Below are 15,908 nucleotides of genomic sequence, written 5' to 3'. Positions count from 1 at the left end.
TCACCATCAGGTGCTTCACCCACACTCCCTAAGGACCCCCTACCCGGGTGATCTTCCCTCGCTTGTCCACCCCCAGGGTCGGGATCCAAAAACAATGGCCTTTCCCTGGCCACCTGAGTAAGGGATCCCCGGGAACTAGGCTGTGAAACACCCTCTGGTTTTTCAGAGACAGGCATTTCCCTTTAATGACAGTCAGGCAAACCCAATTGAAAGTCCACACCTGCAACCTATCAAAGGGTTGTAGGTGTATAAGGGGAGACCATAAGTGCAACAGAGAGAGCAACAGGGAGGCCTAGTGGCAGAAACCAGCATGGGACCCCTGTCGTGAGGAGGAAGCCGTGTTGGGAACTGAGACGAAGCCAGGACGCCAGCCGGTGTCCCAGAAACTTGTGGAAGCAAGGGTTGTTGAGCTGTCACAGGTGGGAACCTCTACGTTGGAGAGAGAGCAGCTGAAGCGGCGACCAAAGAAGGGAGAAGAAAGGACGTCATCCGCATATGTCCCAGAGCAGCAGAGCCACCGGCGTGTGGATGACCGCCTCTGGAATGCGAGCAGGGCTCACCGAGGCTTCTCCACCGTCCAGAGAAGCAGAAGAGGAGAAGCAGAGCCCGGAGAGGAACGTGAGTGTCGGGGGAAAGTCACTCAGCACTGGAGCACTCGTAGTGGGCTACGCATAGGCAATCAAGTGGCACTTTAAACCAAGGCTAATTTACAGTTACTGAATACCGAACTGAATTAAAGTTTGAACCAAGGGTAAATTACGGTTAATGAATACCGAACTGAATGAAATTTTGATAACAAAGCTGAATTATGTATTTTAACGTTTATTGAATCCCGAGTTGGGTGAAACTTTGAAACAAAGATGAATCACATATATTGAATATCGAACTGAACGAAAACCTTGAAACTGAGCTAAAGTAAGCTTTATACATAGGGAGCTGAATAAAACATTATAGGCAAAGCTAACAAAGGATGACAACCAAAAAGGGTTAAGGGTGCAGAAGGAAGAGACTGACACACAAGTTATGGTTGTTGGCATAAACTTTTATTAGTAACGAAAATAAAGAGAAAGCCTAACTTTCCATAACTCTAAGAGGGGTTTCCCTTCCTCAGCTAACAAGCATTGGCAAAGCCAATCGTTTTGGCGTTTACTGCTGTTTTTTGCATTTTGCATTTATAGGCACCAGGGTGCAAGGAGAAAGGTTTAAACTGAGGATGTGATAAGCGCTGCAAGTGTCTAATAGAATGAGATGGGGAATGGAGCAAGGGAGGAAGCAATTGATAGAAGGTGCCATCGATGATGAGCAAGAGGAAACATGAGTAAGAAAGGTTGAGTGAGAGAGGGTAAAAAAAAGCAAGAGTGTGAGGTGAAGGAAGAGAGGGGGTATAGAGAGGGGGTGGACACAGAGAGAATGGGGGTAGTTTGGAAGGGGGCCGAGAGAGTGGGATTAGGGTGGGTGGGTGAATAGAGAGGGTAGGGTCGGTAATGTTAAGAGAGTGTGGGGGTAGGGTTAAGTAAAGAGAGGAGGTAGGGTTGGTGGGGGTAGAAAGAGAGGGTAGGGTGGGTGGGGGTAGAGGGAGGGTAGTGTGAGAAACCTGAGGGCGCCCTCACATCTACTCCCCTTAGGTCCTCCTCTCAGGTAGCCAGGGAAAGGCCATCGCTCTTGGATACCGACCCTGGGGATGGAGAAGCGAGGGAGGATCACCTGGGTGGAGGGTCTTTGGGGATTGGGAGTGGGGTGCCCACAGGTGAGGCACAGTATTCCACATTTCCCTGCTGGAAAGCATCCTCTATCCCGGATGCAATTATGGGATATTGCTATCCCTATCCCACTAACAAGGAAAATATGCAGAGATACCACCACTCTAGAAGCACCAGAAAGAAGGGGAAAAAGAAGAGAAGGGTCAAGGAAGAGACATGGTATCCCCCTTTTCCTATTGATGACCAACCTAACCCTCCTCCGGCCTTTATGGGCTAGTAAGACCTCTTCCCTCATTTCACCACTTTGTACCTTTGATAGTACTGAGACGAGGAAGAGGCGACTAAGAATAATGAAAACTAAGACCTTATTTCACCACTTTGGTACTGGGACATAGAAAAAGCCTGCAGAGTACTTGCAAGGTCAGTGTAAGGAAGGCATGGTAACAACAGTAGACACAGACACAATAGATGCAAGTTTCAAAAACATTTATTTTGTAGTTTAATGGGATTGGTGAAATTCCTCACTGGCTCTAACTCTAAAATGGGGGTAATCTCGAGCATAAAATAAACAACTAATGAGTCCAAGTCAGTTTAGTCAAAATAAAAAAGGCTTATACTAAAAATACCTAACCTTGCCCTCCATCTCAAATGACACATGTGTAAAGGAAATACAAAAAGGAAAAACAGTGTCTTAAAAGAAATGTCAGAATGGCTTAGGTAACAACTCCCTTCCCCATGTTCCAAATCACAGGGTCTTGATAGTTTCTTAAAAAGGATAGGTGGATGGAACAGTTCTATCATCTTGCACACTCTGGCTTGCTGGTACAATTCAACAGTTCAGGCTTGGGCTCCAAGCTTTTAACAGTCTAATTATTCTTTAGGTGTTGTCCGCCTTAGCACAAATACACAGTTCTGCTTTTGGCTTTTACTTTGCCACTATTCAACACAGGCTACCCTCCGCCGGGCTCGAGCCTGCCTCTCTCTTCACATTCAACTCCTTACTTCAGCACAGGCTTCCCTCTGCCGGGCTCGGGCCTGTCTTTCTCTTTGTGAGGGTTTCCTTCCCTGCGTTCTGACCTTCACACTTAACTTTCACTTTGCCACAGTTCAGTAAAGGCTTCCCTCTGCCGGGTTCAAGCCTGTCTTTCTCTTTGTGGGTGTTGACTTCTCCATGTTTTATCCTTATCTCTTTTTACTGTCGAAGATTTTTGAAACTGCAAGGATTTTACGTAGACCTCTGCATGAACACCACTCAACCTCCTTTTAAAAAGGTTGACAATCAACAATCTTCACAACACCAATGCTCCTTGGTATTTGTAGTTTCCTTATTCACTTTCCTTGTGCCCTCTTGGCATCTTTCAAAGTTCACATGCAACACCAATACTTCTTGGTACTTGTAGTTTTATTTTTGCCCTCTTCCCGGTTTTCAAAGTTCATACAGACTGCTTTTCACACAACCAACACTTGTTCGGGATCGCGGTTACTTTCTTGCCTCCGTTTCTTGCTTTCCATTACTCAGAACATTTCACAGAGACTTTTGAATCTGCGATTCTGCTTCGCAGGACCACTCTGTTACTTGGGGGGTCATTCTGAGTTGGGCGGTAAGGGTTATCGGGCACCGGTAAGGAGACCGGTGCCGGTAAACCCTTACCGCCCAATTCCGAGGTCCCTTAGCAGGAACCGCAAAGAACGTGTGATCTGACCACACGTCCTTTACGGGTCCCGCTAAGGGACCGGGGTGCTAATTACGGGCCTGCTATTCACGGGCCCGTAATAAGCACCTTCCCAATTCCCATTGAGCCCTATGGGGGCTCAAATGGGAATGGGGAATGGTTGGTTGAATGGGGACTTACCGGGTCTACACAGGTCGGAATGTCCCGGTAAGTCCCCATTCAACCAGACCGGACACGGACCCGGTATTGGAGGCAGCCATGGTGCTAGCAGCACCATGGCTACCTCTAATCTCGGAATGAGGCCCATTGTATACTTTTCACACCATTCAAACACTGTTCTTTTCATTACGCGTAATATAGGCACACGCGCAACCTTCAACTCTTGTTACATGCCTCTTTTGCTCTGAACACAAACCAGACTTTTGTTTCCCTTTGATAACCTCTGGTCATATTAATTGGGCTTCTATCTTCAATGCTTCTCCTGTAGCAGTCAAAGCCATTAAGAACGCCTCCTCTGCTCCTCCCCAACTTCATCATTCACCCAAGAGGGTAGCAGGCCGCCTGGAAGCACTTTGAAGGTTTCTCTTTTCCGCTCACTCCTTTTCAGTCATGGAATGCTCACGGCTTCCCGAAAGGATGAAATTCTCGCCTGGCTCTCTCTCATTCTGCGCAGCAGCCCATCAGACCCTTGGCATTCCAACTTCCATAGCCTGGTTTGCATCAGCTCCAAAAGAGCTGTTCCTTCTCGCACCCAGCTTCGTTCAGAGTGTGCCTGTGCGTGCGTACTTTTATCCTTACCTGGAGTGTGAACAAGTGGCAGATCTATGTAATTCGTATTACGTGCCATACTCTGCCTTATCTCATTAGAGGGACAGAGCCATTGCAAGTCAGTAGAGATAATCCTCCTGGCCTCATTCCTCATCTTCCTTGGCTCAGTAGTGTTGTCAATGTGAAGTGGGGAGGAACTATGGCAGTTGTAGTGCAGTTGTAGTTTCCCATAAAATAAGCAGTCATAGGGGTTAGATGGGTTAAGGCAAAAAGGGGGATACCATGTCTCACCATCAGGTGCTTCACCCACACTCCCTAAGGACCCCCTACCCGGGTGATCTTCCCTCGCTTGTCCACCCCCAGGGTCGGGATCCAAAAACAATGGCCTTTCCCTGGCCACCTGAGTAAGGGATCCCCGGGAACTAGGCTGTGAAACACCCTCTGGTTTTTCAGAGACAGGCATTTCCCTTTAATGACAGTCAGGCAAACCCAATTGAAAGTCCACACCTGCAACCTATCAAAGGGTTGTAGGTGTATAAGGGGAGACCATAAGTGCAACAGAGAGAGCAACAGGGAGGCCTAGTGGCAGAAACCAGCATGGGACCCCTGTCGTGAGGAGGAAGCCGTGTTGGGAACTGAGACGAAGCCAGGACGCCAGCCGGTGTCCCAGAAACTTGTGGAAGCAAGGGTTGTTGAGCTGTCACAGGTGGGAACCTCTACGTTGGAGAGAGAGCAGCTGAAGCGGCGACCAAAGAAGGGAGAAGAAAGGACGTCATCCGCATATGTCCCAGAGCAGCAGAGCCACCGGCGTGTGGATGACCGCCTCTGGAATGCGAGCAGGGCTCACCGAGGCTTCTCCACCGTCCAGAGAAGCAGAAGAGGAGAAGCAGAGCCCGGAGAGGAACGTGAGTGTCGGGGGAAAGTCACTCAGCACTGGAGCACTCGTAGTGGGCTACGCATAGGCAATCAAGTGGCACTTTAAACCAAGGCTAATTTACAGTTACTGAATACCGAACTGAATTAAAGTTTGAACCAAGGGTAAATTACGGTTAATGAATACCGAACTGAATGAAATTTTGATAACAAAGCTGAATTATGTATTTTAACGTTTATTGAATCCCGAGTTGGGTGAAACTTTGAAACAAAGATGAATCACATATATTGAATATCGAACTGAACGAAAACCTTGAAACTGAGCTAAAGTAAGCTTTATACATAGGGAGCTGAATAAAACATTATAGGCAAAGCTAACAAAGGATGACAACCAAAAAGGGTTAAGGGTGCAGAAGGAAGAGACTGACACACAAGTTATGGTTGTTGGCATAAACTTTTATTAGTAACGAAAATAAAGAGAAAGCCTAACTTTCCATAACTCTAAGAGGGGTTTCCCTTCCTCAGCTAACAAGCATTGGCAAAGCCAATCGTTTTGGCGTTTACTGCTGTTTTTTGCATTTTGCATTTATAGGCACCAGGGTGCAAGGAGAAAGGTTTAAACTGAGGATGTGATAAGCGCTGCAAGTGTCTAATAGAATGAGATGGGGAATGGAGCAAGGGAGGAAGCAATTGATAGAAGGTGCCATCGATGATGAGCAAGAGGAAACATGAGTAAGAAAGGTTGAGTGAGAGAGGGTAAAAAAAAGCAAGAGTGTGAGGTGAAGGAAGAGAGGGGGTATAGAGAGGGGGTGGACACAGAGAGAATGGGGGTAGTTTGGAAGGGGGCCGAGAGAGTGGGATTAGGGTGGGTGGGTGAATAGAGAGGGTAGGGTCGGTAATGTTAAGAGAGTGTGGGGGTAGGGTTAAGTAAAGAGAGGAGGTAGGGTTGGTGGGGGTAGAAAGAGAGGGTAGGGTGGGTGGGGGTAGAGGGAGGGTAGTGTGAGAAACCTGAGGGCGCCCTCACATCTACTCCCCTTAGGTCCTCCTCTCAGGTAGCCAGGGAAAGGCCATCGCTCTTGGATACCGACCCTGGGGATGGAGAAGCGAGGGAGGATCACCTGGGTGGAGGGTCTTTGGGGATTGGGAGTGGGGTGCCCACAGGTGAGGCACAGTATTCCACATTTCCCTGCTGGAAAGCATCCTCTATCCCGGATGCAATTATGGGATATTGCTATCCCTATCCCACTAACAAGGAAAATATGCAGAGATACCACCACTCTAGAAGCACCAGAAAGAAGGGGAAAAAGAAGAGAAGGGTCAAGGAAGAGACATGGTATCCCCCTTTTCCTATTGATGACCAACCTAACCCTCCTCCGGCCTTTATGGGCTAGTAAGACCTCTTCCCTCATTTCACCACTTTGTACCTTTGATAGTACTGAGACGAGGAAGAGGCGACTAAGAATAATGAAAACTAAGACCTTATTTCACCACTTTGGTACTGGGACATAGAAAAAGCCTGCAGAGTACTTGCAAGGTCAGTGTAAGGAAGGCATGGTAACAACAGTAGACACAGACACAATAGATGCAAGTTTCAAAAACATTTATTTTGTAGTTTAATGGGATTGGTGAAATTCCTCACTGGCTCTAACTCTAAAATGGGGGTAATCTCGAGCATAAAATAAACAACTAATGAGTCCAAGTCAGTTTAGTCAAAATAAAAAAGGCTTATACTAAAAATACCTAACCTTGCCCTCCATCTCAAATGACACATGTGTAAAGGAAATACAAAAAGGAAAAACAGTGTCTTAAAAGAAATGTCAGAATGGCTTAGGTAACAACTCCCTTCCCCATGTTCCAAATCACAGGGTCTTGATAGTTTCTTAAAAAGGATAGGTGGATGGAACAGTTCTATCATCTTGCACACTCTGGCTTGCTGGTACAATTCAACAGTTCAGGCTTGGGCTCCAAGCTTTTAACAGTCTAATTATTCTTTAGGTGTTGTCCGCCTTAGCACAAATACACAGTTCTGCTTTTGGCTTTTACTTTGCCACTATTCAACACAGGCTACCCTCCGCCGGGCTCGAGCCTGCCTCTCTCTTCACATTCAACTCCTTACTTCAGCACAGGCTTCCCTCTGCCGGGCTCGGGCCTGTCTTTCTCTTTGTGAGGGTTTCCTTCCCTGCGTTCTGACCTTCACACTTAACTTTCACTTTGCCACAGTTCAGTAAAGGCTTCCCTCTGCCGGGTTCAAGCCTGTCTTTCTCTTTGTGGGTGTTGACTTCTCCATGTTTTATCCTTATCTCTTTTTACTGTCGAAGATTTTTGAAACTGCAAGGATTTTACGTAGACCTCTGCATGAACACCACTCAACCTCCTTTTAAAAAGGTTGACAATCAACAATCTTCACAACACCAATGCTCCTTGGTATTTGTAGTTTCCTTATTCACTTTCCTTGTGCCCTCTTGGCATCTTTCAAAGTTCACATGCAACACCAATACTTCTTGGTACTTGTAGTTTTATTTTTGCCCTCTTCCCGGTTTTCAAAGTTCATACAGACTGCTTTTCACACAACCAACACTTGTTCGGGATCGCGGTTACTTTCTTGCCTCCGTTTCTTGCTTTCCATTACTCAGAACATTTCACAGAGACTTTTGAATCTGCGATTCTGCTTCGCAGGACCACTCTGTTACTTGGGGGGTCATTCTGAGTTGGGCGGTAAGGGTTATCGGGCACCGGTAAGGAGACCGGTGCCGGTAAACCCTTACCGCCCAATTCCGAGGTCCCTTAGCAGGAACCGCAAAGAACGTGTGATCTGACCACACGTCCTTTACGGGTCCCGCTAAGGGACCGGGGTGCTAATTACGGGCCTGCTATTCACGGGCCCGTAATAAGCACCTTCCCAATTCCCATTGAGCCCTATGGGGGCTCAAATGGGAATGGGGAATGGTTGGTTGAATGGGGACTTACCGGGTCTACACAGGTCGGAATGTCCCGGTAAGTCCCCATTCAACCAGACCGGACACGGACCCGGTATTGGAGGCAGCCATGGTGCTAGCAGCACCATGGCTACCTCTAATCTCGGAATGAGGCCCATTGTATACTTTTCACACCATTCAAACACTGTTCTTTTCATTACGCGTAATATAGGCACACGCGCAACCTTCAACTCTTGTTACATGCCTCTTTTGCTCTGAACACAAACCAGACTTTTGTTTCCCTTTGATAACCTCTGGTCATATTAATTGGGCTTCTATCTTCAATGCTTCTCCTGTAGCAGTCAAAGCCATTAAGAACGCCTCCTCTGCTCCTCCCCAACTTCATCATTCACCCAAGAGGGTAGCAGGCCGCCTGGAAGCACTTTGAAGGTTTCTCTTTTCCGCTCACTCCTTTTCAGTCATGGAATGCTCACGGCTTCCCGAAAGGATGAAATTCTCGCCTGGCTCTCTCTCATTCTGCGCAGCAGCCCATCAGACCCTTGGCATTCCAACTTCCATAGCCTGGTTTGCATCAGCTCCAAAAGAGCTGTTCCTTCTCGCACCCAGCTTCGTTCAGAGTGTGCCTGTGCGTGCGTACTTTTATCCTTACCTGGAGTGTGAACAAGTGGCAGATCTATGTAATTCGTATTACGTGCCATACTCTGCCTTATCTCATTAGAGGGACAGAGCCATTGCAAGTCAGTAGAGATAATCCTCCTGGCCTCATTCCTCATCTTCCTTGGCTCAGTAGTGTTGTCAATGTGAAGTGGGGAGGAACTATGGCAGTTGTAGTGCAGTTGTAGTTTCCCATAAAATAAGCAGTCATAGGGGTTAGATGGGTTAAGGCAAAAAGGGGGATACCATGTCTCACCATCAGGTGCTTCACCCACACTCCCTAAGGACCCCCTACCCGGGTGATCTTCCCTCGCTTGTCCACCCCCAGGGTCGGGATCCAAAAACAATGGCCTTTCCCTGGCCACCTGAGTAAGGGATCCCCGGGAACTAGGCTGTGAAACACCCTCTGGTTTTTCAGAGACAGGCATTTCCCTTTAATGACAGTCAGGCAAACCCAATTGAAAGTCCACACCTGCAACCTATCAAAGGGTTGTAGGTGTATAAGGGGAGACCATAAGTGCAACAGAGAGAGCAACAGGGAGGCCTAGTGGCAGAAACCAGCATGGGACCCCTGTCGTGAGGAGGAAGCCGTGTTGGGAACTGAGACGAAGCCAGGACGCCAGCCGGTGTCCCAGAAACTTGTGGAAGCAAGGGTTGTTGAGCTGTCACAGGTGGGAACCTCTACGTTGGAGAGAGAGCAGCTGAAGCGGCGACCAAAGAAGGGAGAAGAAAGGACGTCATCCGCATATGTCCCAGAGCAGCAGAGCCACCGGCGTGTGGATGACCGCCTCTGGAATGCGAGCAGGGCTCACCGAGGCTTCTCCACCGTCCAGAGAAGCAGAAGAGGAGAAGCAGAGCCCGGAGAGGAACGTGAGTGTCGGGGGAAAGTCACTCAGCACTGGAGCACTCGTAGTGGGCTACGCATAGGCAATCAAGTGGCACTTTAAACCAAGGCTAATTTACAGTTACTGAATACCGAACTGAATTAAAGTTTGAACCAAGGGTAAATTACGGTTAATGAATACCGAACTGAATGAAATTTTGATAACAAAGCTGAATTATGTATTTTAACGTTTATTGAATCCCGAGTTGGGTGAAACTTTGAAACAAAGATGAATCACATATATTGAATATCGAACTGAACGAAAACCTTGAAACTGAGCTAAAGTAAGCTTTATACATAGGGAGCTGAATAAAACATTATAGGCAAAGCTAACAAAGGATGACAACCAAAAAGGGTTAAGGGTGCAGAAGGAAGAGACTGACACACAAGTTATGGTTGTTGGCATAAACTTTTATTAGTAACGAAAATAAAGAGAAAGCCTAACTTTCCATAACTCTAAGAGGGGTTTCCCTTCCTCAGCTAACAAGCATTGGCAAAGCCAATCGTTTTGGCGTTTACTGCTGTTTTTTGCATTTTGCATTTATAGGCACCAGGGTGCAAGGAGAAAGGTTTAAACTGAGGATGTGATAAGCGCTGCAAGTGTCTAATAGAATGAGATGGGGAATGGAGCAAGGGAGGAAGCAATTGATAGAAGGTGCCATCGATGATGAGCAAGAGGAAACATGAGTAAGAAAGGTTGAGTGAGAGAGGGTAAAAAAAAGCAAGAGTGTGAGGTGAAGGAAGAGAGGGGGTATAGAGAGGGGGTGGACACAGAGAGAATGGGGGTAGTTTGGAAGGGGGCCGAGAGAGTGGGATTAGGGTGGGTGGGTGAATAGAGAGGGTAGGGTCGGTAATGTTAAGAGAGTGTGGGGGTAGGGTTAAGTAAAGAGAGGAGGTAGGGTTGGTGGGGGTAGAAAGAGAGGGTAGGGTGGGTGGGGGTAGAGGGAGGGTAGTGTGAGAAACCTGAGGGCGCCCTCACATCTACTCCCCTTAGGTCCTCCTCTCAGGTAGCCAGGGAAAGGCCATCGCTCTTGGATACCGACCCTGGGGATGGAGAAGCGAGGGAGGATCACCTGGGTGGAGGGTCTTTGGGGATTGGGAGTGGGGTGCCCACAGGTGAGGCACAGTATTCCACATTTCCCTGCTGGAAAGCATCCTCTATCCCGGATGCAATTATGGGATATTGCTATCCCTATCCCACTAACAAGGAAAATATGCAGAGATACCACCACTCTAGAAGCACCAGAAAGAAGGGGAAAAAGAAGAGAAGGGTCAAGGAAGAGACATGGTATCCCCCTTTTCCTATTGATGACCAACCTAACCCTCCTCCGGCCTTTATGGGCTAGTAAGACCTCTTCCCTCATTTCACCACTTTGTACCTTTGATAGTACTGAGACGAGGAAGAGGCGACTAAGAATAATGAAAACTAAGACCTTATTTCACCACTTTGGTACTGGGACATAGAAAAAGCCTGCAGAGTACTTGCAAGGTCAGTGTAAGGAAGGCATGGTAACAACAGTAGACACAGACACAATAGATGCAAGTTTCAAAAACATTTATTTTGTAGTTTAATGGGATTGGTGAAATTCCTCACTGGCTCTAACTCTAAAATGGGGGTAATCTCGAGCATAAAATAAACAACTAATGAGTCCAAGTCAGTTTAGTCAAAATAAAAAAGGCTTATACTAAAAATACCTAACCTTGCCCTCCATCTCAAATGACACATGTGTAAAGGAAATACAAAAAGGAAAAACAGTGTCTTAAAAGAAATGTCAGAATGGCTTAGGTAACAACTCCCTTCCCCATGTTCCAAATCACAGGGTCTTGATAGTTTCTTAAAAAGGATAGGTGGATGGAACAGTTCTATCATCTTGCACACTCTGGCTTGCTGGTACAATTCAACAGTTCAGGCTTGGGCTCCAAGCTTTTAACAGTCTAATTATTCTTTAGGTGTTGTCCGCCTTAGCACAAATACACAGTTCTGCTTTTGGCTTTTACTTTGCCACTATTCAACACAGGCTACCCTCCGCCGGGCTCGAGCCTGCCTCTCTCTTCACATTCAACTCCTTACTTCAGCACAGGCTTCCCTCTGCCGGGCTCGGGCCTGTCTTTCTCTTTGTGAGGGTTTCCTTCCCTGCGTTCTGACCTTCACACTTAACTTTCACTTTGCCACAGTTCAGTAAAGGCTTCCCTCTGCCGGGTTCAAGCCTGTCTTTCTCTTTGTGGGTGTTGACTTCTCCATGTTTTATCCTTATCTCTTTTTACTGTCGAAGATTTTTGAAACTGCAAGGATTTTACGTAGACCTCTGCATGAACACCACTCAACCTCCTTTTAAAAAGGTTGACAATCAACAATCTTCACAACACCAATGCTCCTTGGTATTTGTAGTTTCCTTATTCACTTTCCTTGTGCCCTCTTGGCATCTTTCAAAGTTCACATGCAACACCAATACTTCTTGGTACTTGTAGTTTTATTTTTGCCCTCTTCCCGGTTTTCAAAGTTCATACAGACTGCTTTTCACACAACCAACACTTGTTCGGGATCGCGGTTACTTTCTTGCCTCCGTTTCTTGCTTTCCATTACTCAGAACATTTCACAGAGACTTTTGAATCTGCGATTCTGCTTCGCAGGACCACTCTGTTACTTGGGGGGTCATTCTGAGTTGGGCGGTAAGGGTTATCGGGCACCGGTAAGGAGACCGGTGCCGGTAAACCCTTACCGCCCAATTCCGAGGTCCCTTAGCAGGAACCGCAAAGAACGTGTGATCTGACCACACGTCCTTTACGGGTCCCGCTAAGGGACCGGGGTGCTAATTACGGGCCTGCTATTCACGGGCCCGTAATAAGCACCTTCCCAATTCCCATTGAGCCCTATGGGGGCTCAAATGGGAATGGGGAATGGTTGGTTGAATGGGGACTTACCGGGTCTACACAGGTCGGAATGTCCCGGTAAGTCCCCATTCAACCAGACCGGACACGGACCCGGTATTGGAGGCAGCCATGGTGCTAGCAGCACCATGGCTACCTCTAATCTCGGAATGAGGCCCATTGTATACTTTTCACACCATTCAAACACTGTTCTTTTCATTACGCGTAATATAGGCACACGCGCAACCTTCAACTCTTGTTACATGCCTCTTTTGCTCTGAACACAAACCAGACTTTTGTTTCCCTTTGATAACCTCTGGTCATATTAATTGGGCTTCTATCTTCAATGCTTCTCCTGTAGCAGTCAAAGCCATTAAGAACGCCTCCTCTGCTCCTCCCCAACTTCATCATTCACCCAAGAGGGTAGCAGGCCGCCTGGAAGCACTTTGAAGGTTTCTCTTTTCCGCTCACTCCTTTTCAGTCATGGAATGCTCACGGCTTCCCGAAAGGATGAAATTCTCGCCTGGCTCTCTCTCATTCTGCGCAGCAGCCCATCAGACCCTTGGCATTCCAACTTCCATAGCCTGGTTTGCATCAGCTCCAAAAGAGCTGTTCCTTCTCGCACCCAGCTTCGTTCAGAGTGTGCCTGTGCGTGCGTACTTTTATCCTTACCTGGAGTGTGAACAAGTGGCAGATCTATGTAATTCGTATTACGTGCCATACTCTGCCTTATCTCATTAGAGGGACAGAGCCATTGCAAGTCAGTAGAGATAATCCTCCTGGCCTCATTCCTCATCTTCCTTGGCTCAGTAGTGTTGTCAATGTGAAGTGGGGAGGAACTATGGCAGTTGTAGTGCAGTTGTAGTTTCCCATAAAATAAGCAGTCATAGGGGTTAGATGGGTTAAGGCAAAAAGGGGGATACCATGTCTCACCATCAGGTGCTTCACCCACACTCCCTAAGGACCCCCTACCCGGGTGATCTTCCCTCGCTTGTCCACCCCCAGGGTCGGGATCCAAAAACAATGGCCTTTCCCTGGCCACCTGAGTAAGGGATCCCCGGGAACTAGGCTGTGAAACACCCTCTGGTTTTTCAGAGACAGGCATTTCCCTTTAATGACAGTCAGGCAAACCCAATTGAAAGTCCACACCTGCAACCTATCAAAGGGTTGTAGGTGTATAAGGGGAGACCATAAGTGCAACAGAGAGAGCAACAGGGAGGCCTAGTGGCAGAAACCAGCATGGGACCCCTGTCGTGAGGAGGAAGCCGTGTTGGGAACTGAGACGAAGCCAGGACGCCAGCCGGTGTCCCAGAAACTTGTGGAAGCAAGGGTTGTTGAGCTGTCACAGGTGGGAACCTCTACGTTGGAGAGAGAGCAGCTGAAGCGGCGACCAAAGAAGGGAGAAGAAAGGACGTCATCCGCATATGTCCCAGAGCAGCAGAGCCACCGGCGTGTGGATGACCGCCTCTGGAATGCGAGCAGGGCTCACCGAGGCTTCTCCACCGTCCAGAGAAGCAGAAGAGGAGAAGCAGAGCCCGGAGAGGAACGTGAGTGTCGGGGGAAAGTCACTCAGCACTGGAGCACTCGTAGTGGGCTACGCATAGGCAATCAAGTGGCACTTTAAACCAAGGCTAATTTACAGTTACTGAATACCGAACTGAATTAAAGTTTGAACCAAGGGTAAATTACGGTTAATGAATACCGAACTGAATGAAATTTTGATAACAAAGCTGAATTATGTATTTTAACGTTTATTGAATCCCGAGTTGGGTGAAACTTTGAAACAAAGATGAATCACATATATTGAATATCGAACTGAACGAAAACCTTGAAACTGAGCTAAAGTAAGCTTTATACATAGGGAGCTGAATAAAACATTATAGGCAAAGCTAACAAAGGATGACAACCAAAAAGGGAATGTGCCCATTTGTAAGCAACTTATTAAAAAGAGTGTAAGTGTGAAAGAAATTATATAGAAAGGTGGGGCGTAAGAAAGACCACCCCAGAGTGAATTGTATGAATGAAAACAGTATGGCAAGGCCAAAGACTGACAAGAAGTGTGTAACCCACTGTCGCAAAGCCAAGAGGTTAACCAGGAGAAACCTAGTGGGTGCAAAAGTGCACACAATACCAAGAGGCCGACAAAGAGAAACAAGTGGGGGTTCCTGGTTGCGCGACCTTTGATTGGTGGACCGTGTGTTCTGACAACAGCGCCTAGACCAGTGAGCCCTAAATGGTGAAAGTCAAAGCCACTGTGAAATAAACCAAGAAGGAGCATTGTGAGTGAACTGAGAAAGCAAACTAGAAGGAGGGTCAAGTGGACCTAGTTTTGTGTTGACTTTGAAATATTGAAACCCATGCAAGTTGCTATGCTGAAATCTTGGGGAAGGGAACCCTGAGATTTGATGAACTGCAAATTCTGTCTTGAGGACGGAGCCTCAAGACCCATTTTTTTGTATGAACTGTGTTGCATTGATCTTGGAAAAGGGAACCCTGAGGAGTGTGTGGAACTATATTGCCTTGAATTGGGAAAAGGTAATCTTGAGACTTTTGGAGAACTTTCTTGAACTTGAGCAAGGGGAGCTGAAGGGGAAGCGGAGAGCTGGAAGAAGCACAGAACTTTGTGTTGATCACCATTTCTTTCATTATTGACATCCCTGCACATTGTTCAGCTTTACTTGTGAGGGCAAGGACACATTTTGGACACAGACAGACTTTTAAGTTAAACTCTTTGACTCGTGCTTTCCTTGGTTTCGTTCAGGTATGGAAATCCCACTCAGGCATAGCAAGTTAGGCCTTACACCATCCAGACATTTAAGTTAATAAATATATTTTGTTTGAACTTTGAGTCTGTTGTCTGTGTTTTGCTTCATGATGCCTTCACAGTAGAAAGAGTGGGGTAGAGAGAGTGGGATGGATGGGCATAAAGAGCAGGGGTGAGGGGTGGGTGTAGGGGATTAAGGGAAGTGAGTGGGGCTATATAGAGAAAGTGGGGCGGGTGGGGGTGGAAAGAGTTGGGGTAGGGTGGGAGTTGAGTAGGGATAGAGAGAGTGGGGGTGGGGGTGGGGCAGGTGCTTTGCGGGTAGTTTCGTTATCTCCCATGTCTAATCTGCTAGTCCAGCGCACAATAATAACCAAATTATAATAATAATAATAATAACCAGTCCTGTATTTCAACATTGTATATTTTTACTTGTATTTTTTAATATTCAGAACGATAAGACTCAGAAAATAATATATGTAAAAGATGCATTACACCCTATACAGACATCTTTGTTTGCAATCAGTAGTGTGCAAGTATATCAGTGTCACGATCTATGCCTCTGACCCCCTCAGGTATAACAGCCTGTGGCAGCAGTGGGGCTAAAGCCCTTCACACTGGCCCCAAGGGCCTTAAAACTCCATCAGAAACATACATGGAGTCAGTCCAAGCGCCTTTGGCGCCAGGCTCATTATCAGGAATAAAGAAATATCAGTTTTGGACCTTAATCCAACATGGAGACCTATTACACAGCTGAGTTATTTAGAACCAAGCCATGCGGTCTAGTGTTTT

The sequence above is a fragment of the Ambystoma mexicanum genome, chromosome 4p, assembly GCF_040938575.1.
Source record: "Ambystoma mexicanum isolate Mex_15411 chromosome 4p, UKY_AmexF1_1, whole genome shotgun sequence".
Lineage (NCBI taxonomy): Eukaryota > Metazoa > Chordata > Amphibia > Caudata > Ambystomatidae > Ambystoma > Ambystoma mexicanum.
Note: the sequence above shows the minus strand (reverse complement) of the source record.